General features: G+C 46.3%; 1 pseudogene; it reads right to left on the bottom strand.

The window, feature by feature from the left end:
* Positions 1–608: 608 nt before the first annotated feature.
* Positions 609–1299, bottom strand: LOC101517943 (E3 ubiquitin-protein ligase RNF5-like; annotated as a pseudogene).
* Positions 1300–6312: the final 5013 nt, after the last annotated feature.

The following is a 6312-nucleotide window of genomic DNA, read 5'->3' as shown; positions in this document are numbered from 1 at the left end:
TTGCAAGTTCAAATTCTGCATTGCATTTACACACATACTGGTCTGTTTATAGACTTTCAGCATCAGCAAAGTTGGTCAAGGTCAGCATTTGAAGAAAGGAGTGAAAGGGGATCACTGATCAGATGCTTTCTCCCTGGGTCCCAGGAGATGCACACCCAGCTTCCAGACTGCTCTGCCCAGACCTAAGCGGCCCCTACCGTGTCTCCCACTCAGCATTTAAATGTACTGGGTGGGTTGGTATTTTTTTTGTTTGTTTGTTTGTTTGTTTGTTTGTTTTTTGCGTGGCTTGCTTTGTTTTGTGTTAGAGTTCCCATTGATCCACTTCACTTTTTGATTGAATGTGTATTAAAGGAGGTAGTGAGGGAGGAGGAAGCGTGTGGAGTCGGAACCCACATTAGACGTTGGAGGGAGAATTAAATTAAACCCACAGGAGAGCAGAGGAGAGCCAGAGGGAGCCATGTTCACCTTCAACATTAAGTCAAGAAATCTGCGGAGCAGAGATCAAAGTACTAAGAGTGGGAACACTCTGCAGGTCTGCCTTCCTGCAGTGGGGCCAGGCATCGACGGGCCACCTCCAGCCAGGAGTTCAGAGTGGCCCAGCTTTCCCATCCCACGCCCATGTCACCCCCACCGACCAGGGCTGGCCTCAACGACAGAAATGGAGGGCTCACAGAAGGGTCCAGGAGGAAGCAAGAGTCGACACAGACCCCCAATACTGATTCTCCTCTGGCTGGAGGTGGGCAGGAAGGAGGATCCAGCTCAAATACTGAGCAACCAGAAAAAGAAAAAGATGGCGAGAAAAAGGAAGAGGGAGTCCTGCCAGCTGGAGGCCGGGTACCCCTGGCCCAGGTCCACACCTGCACCCCGGCGGAAAGGGTCGTGGGTGTTGAAGACAGTGGTGAAAAAAACCAAAGGCCAAAACACCAACACCGAATGAGAAGTGGAAGCCCCGGTGTCCCCAGATAGCTGGAACCCCCCGTCTGCTCTCTGAAGCTGGTCGCTGGCCCTGGGGACGAGGTGGCGTTTCCAACCCGGGATCCTGGGGCTTCTGGCTTCCTCGCCCGTACAGTGGGACAAGTGACTCTGCTGAGCTCAGCCTTACACACCGGGCACTGCTGCCGCTGCGGCCGGGTCTCCAGTCACTGGTGCAGGCAGGGCCAGCAGTACAGGTGACCACATGCACTGACCACGGCTTCCCAAGCAGTCTCCAGCCGTATGTTACATCTGAAGGTCGCACCTGCCCCGTCTTGCTCGCGGTTTGACCCTTAAGGGACCCCCATCCTTCTCGGCAGCTGCCATGGCCGGTTCGCCCCCTCCCCAGTACCCCCAGACCCCCCAAACACACATACACACACCCCAACAAATGAGACACCGCCTCCTGCCCCTAAATGTACTGTTGCAACATTTCCACAGGCAGCACTGGCAGCAGCGTGGCCCGTGCTGTCCTTTGCTCCAGCGCAATTTTCCTCTCCAAGATGCTGAGTCACCAAGGGGAGCGGCACACATTCCGTGGGCAGCAGCGGTCCTTGGAGAACACAGAAGCTGTTCATCGTGTCCGAGAGCTTGAGGAAGACCCGAAAATGGAAATGAGAACGGGATGGGTGGAAACTCCATCACTGTAGCAGCAGGCAGAAGTCGCTGCCAAGCAGGGCGCCGGACTCCGCAGAGCTCCCAGCCTTGCCTCCCCCCTCCCGACCTCCCCCTCCGGGGCTTTCACGGAGCAAAGGGAGGGTGGCTCTGCTCCGCCCGACCCAGAAGGGCGTGGAGAGGCTCAATTGGGAAGTTCTGAGCTATGGACTGCCTTGATGTAACTATTGATCTTCAAATATCGAGGGCTTCAAAACCAAAACCTGGGCACACCTGAACTTTCTGTCTTCTCTTTCCTAAAGGTCACTGAATTAAAAGAGAAACTTGAAAGCAGAAGAATGGAGTCTAACAGGACTTGCAGGAAAAGCTTGATAGTGTCAGCCTTTAAAGTGATTACAGGGGCAGCTTTTATGATTCAACAATATTTCTGGGTAAGGTTTTTATTTTTAATGGAAATTGTTTCTACCCAAACAGAGAGGTTTCTCCTCTAATGAAGTGTGAGTAAGATATTACAAACACATCCTCCTCAAACCTTTCTGCATCCTGTCACCGCACCAGCTGCCATTCAGGTGAGCAGGTCTCATTATATAGACAGAACTTCATTTTCTCTGGCAAGAACCATAGGATTAGCCTCTATTTAGAGACTTGTCCTCTATTTCAAAGAAGAAGACTGAAGCTTGGGGACAGGAGACAATCTGCATAAGAATACATTTCATAAAGAAACAAGTGCCTTTGCTTGTGGCTCAGCTGATTAGTCTGCAGTATGGGCTTCCATCCAACCTCTTGCTCCAGGTTCACTATGGAAAAGAGAATTGACAATCCCATTGGCCACTGGAACAGTTACAATGTGGCCAGTACATTGTGGGACACCTCTCTTGCTCCTTAATGTCCTCAGTTCTGCAGTGTACCTACTGTATCATAGCTTTCCTCAAAACACTGGTTGGAAACAGGAGGCACAGTTCCTGCTAAGTACTTGGTAAGGGTCAGAAAACAACCATGTCCTTCAGATTAGCACTGCAGTGTGCCGTGCCTGCTCCGGTTCTCTCAACTGCCTTAGAACTCCAATGGCACAGCCTCCTTTTGGATCCTTACATCCATCAGAGCGCTCATGTTTACAAGTTCTGGAAACCAGACTCAGCAGTAGATTGAAAAGGAAGGTAATCAGTCACTTTGCCTGGGAGCATGGCCAGGGAAGGACTGAGGGCGGCGTGTCCATGACTGGCAGTGACATTGAGGGCTGCGATCCGTGCCTCCGCTTTGGCTTATTACACCCGACTGCAGAAGGAAGGCCAAGGGAACCTCCGATGATCAAAGCAATCCCAACTTCATCCAGGGGTTCTTTATATAAAGGGCCGAAGGGCTGTTAGCTCACGCATTTCCTTAGAGTCTCTCACCTTGCTGTCGGCTTGCCCACCGTGAACAATGGGCTGGAAAAGGAGAGGAGGCTTTTCAGGGTTATTCTGACCAGAAGGTGCTACACTCCCTGCCTTCCTCAAAGCCTTGCATGGCAGGGCTCAATCACTCTTTCCCAAATGGATGACAGAAAGAAACAACAAGTTTATTTAGGATGCCTGGTGGGAATTCTAGAAATATCTAGAAGACAGACAGCTCACTGGCCCAGATATTAGCCCATTCCATCTGATAGCCCAGCCCACAATGCCCATGTTATGCAGAGTTAAAATAAATAAATAAATAAATAAAACCCTCTGTAGACACGCAGTTTTATCTTAGAGTAATCTTTGTGTGCCCTTAATTAACTCACGTCTGTGAATATCCTTCTCAAATGCAGATGACATAAATGTGAAGATGAAAAATAATACCCTTAGCACATTATCTATGACAGGTTCCTCAAGAGATTGTCCAGGTGGGGCATATACACCGCATTAAGTAACATTGAATTACATGGGGATTCATCTCTTCAGCTCCTTTTCCCACGTTCCCGATCATTTTCAGTTGAAAGCCAGTTTAGTGTCCTATCTTTTTAATATTCCCTTGACACGTGCCTGTCTTCCTTTAGCAAAGTGTTAGGCTTGCAGTTTGAAGGACACCTACCCCGCTTTTAAACATTGCTTTGTCCTTTCCCAGTCTTTATTGTGATGAATATAATAACTGTGGCACCACATTTGTCATCTCTCCACCTGGGGTAGTGATGCAAAGAGTCCTTTGAAAATAAATCTGTGTGGCACTGGCACAATAGCGTAGCGGTGTAAGTCCTCGCACTGGGATCCCATATGGGCACCGGTTCAAATCCTGGCGGCCCCACTTCCCATCCAGCTCCCTGCTTGTGGCCTGGGAAAGCAGTCGAGGATGGCCCGCTTGGGGAGTGAATCAATGGATGGAAGGTCTTCGTTTCTGTCTCTCCTCCTCTCTGTATATCTGCCTTTCCAATAATAAAAAAAAAACCTTTAAAAAAAAAAGAAGAAATCTATGTAAAAAAAGAATGTCAGCTAAAATAGGAAATGTGGAAAAAGATTATAGGATATGGTAAAAAAATATGAAGATTATATGTAGCTAAATGCAGGTGTGCCAAAATATAGACGTGTCACAGCAGCAATAAGGTTTGATGATCGCTTACCTGGTTTAGAAGGTAACTGTAGCTGTAAAAGCAAGACAGCACTGCAGGCAATTGCTTCAGAGGCCACAAGAGGGCAGTCTATCAGCAACTGTAGAGACCATTTGGGACAGCGCCTGCTGCCACCACCGCTAAGGCTTGTGCAGCAGCAGCCTTCTTATGGCTCTTCTCAGACCTACTGAATCAGAATCTTCTTTCCACCAGGATTTCTTCAGTAGTTATAAAGCCCATTACAGTTTTTAGCTAATTTCCCCTGTCTAGGTATAGAATTGACAGAGACAGTGAGATCTTCAGTCTTCTAGTTCACTCCCAGGTATGTGCAGGGGTAGGAGTTAGGAACTCAGTTCAAAACTCCCATGTGGCTAGCAGGTACTTAACCATTTGAGCCATCACCACTGCTTCTCAGGGTACACAGTGGTGAGAAATCAGGCAGTAGAGCTGGAAGTAAAATCTAAGCACTCTGTTAGGACATGTGCAATTCTTAATGCTGCCTCAGTGGTCAGGCCAAACATCCACCCTATTTATAATCTTCAAGACTTTTTCCCATGGATTTTGTTGTCACTCTCCTTGGGTGTGAATTGCAGTTCTTTCAAATAGTAGTGTATGTTAGGTAAGAAACTGAATTTCCAGTGCCCGAGTAGTGAGCCCAGGAGGGCCTTGCTGCTTCTTCGCTAGTCGATACTGAGGCTGATTAGTGGCTCAAGGGAAAGGATGCTATCCTTAGCAGGACTGGGTTGACCTGGATGTTTTGTTGATGATCAAGAGTGGGCTTCTTTGAATGATCTTCAGAGTACACAAATATGGTGCCTGATCCCATCTCTTTATCTTATGTGATACACAATGAATTATTTTGAAATGCTCAATCACAGTGGCTCTCAAATAGAAAATTACAGTAGACAAATCAACCCCACTCATGAAAAGGCTTACATATTAAACATTTTAGACCCATCAGTGATGGTTGTAATTGCCTTCTGTTGAGAATCTGGCTTTTCTCAGAGCATCATTACTCTTCATAATTAGTTTTGTGATTTCCCCATAGAATATGATCCATTTCATCTGAAAAGCGAAAATCAAGTAGTTGATCACTGTCTATCTATAATTTTCATTGCTCTTTATCCAAGAAAATATTAGTTCTTATTAGCCAGCTAGAGATCTATTATGAATGTCAATGTAACTTAATTAAAGCATAATATTAATCATAATACTCTTTTCCAGACTCAAATACTTTCCCAATGATATTTAGGCCTTCACTGATGAAGTAGAGAAATAAATCAGATAAAGGCCTTTTTGATGAGTAGGGAGATTTAACCACAGCCTTTCGTAATGAAAAAATAATGTAATAGAAGGTATAGAAAGAATTGTATCTGCTAAATCATATCTAGAAAAAACTCAAATAAGAAAATCATGCTTTACCAAATTTTATTCCTAAACATTTAGCCTTATTTATTGAATTTCTAGGTATAATAACTATTGGTCAACAAGTCAGATTCATACCCTCTACGAGTGTTCCCAAATTTTATTTACTATTATTTGAAATGCACAGGTAATTGAAGGCATTTGAGAAAGTTTTGCTATCTAGTATTTACATATGTACCAACGTAACAAACTAAAGTGTTTTCTTCATTAATGAGGATGTCTGTAATTTCTTTGGGAGAAAATTATCCATTTGTTTGGGATAATATTTTAATGAATTTCTACTTCAGTGGTCAGGTCACTTGGTGCCAGGCACTGTTCGGGGAGGGTGGCGCGGGAGAAAGTGCATCACTGAGGCCAGCAGGTGTGCGCACACCGCTCTCCTTAAAGGGCTGTTTCCTAGGTTGCAGTTGTTGCAGTTGGAACCTCTTTGTTGGCTTTGTGGTTGTCTCAGAAACAGAGTTATCATCCTGGAGTGGAGGGGCATGAGAAAAGAACCTAGGTGTGTCCGAGAGTGGCCCTAGCCACAAGAGGAAAGATGAGAGGAGCATGCGCATGGCAATGCACAGAGCTCCTGGAGAGTACGTGGCAGCTGTCGTGGTCTCCTGGGGCAGGGGTCTGCATTGTGGTCATGAGGAGTCCTGCCAGAAAGCTGGAGAAATTGTGGATACTGAGGTCACACCTTCATTTATGCATTGGGAGATTCTTTTAGATTCAAGGAACAACCGCCCACCGCTCCT

Source organism: Ochotona princeps, chromosome 5 (assembly GCF_030435755.1).
Source record: "Ochotona princeps isolate mOchPri1 chromosome 5, mOchPri1.hap1, whole genome shotgun sequence".
Lineage (NCBI taxonomy): Eukaryota > Metazoa > Chordata > Mammalia > Lagomorpha > Ochotonidae > Ochotona > Ochotona princeps.
Note: the sequence above shows the minus strand (reverse complement) of the source record. Positions and strands in the feature narration are given on the sequence as shown.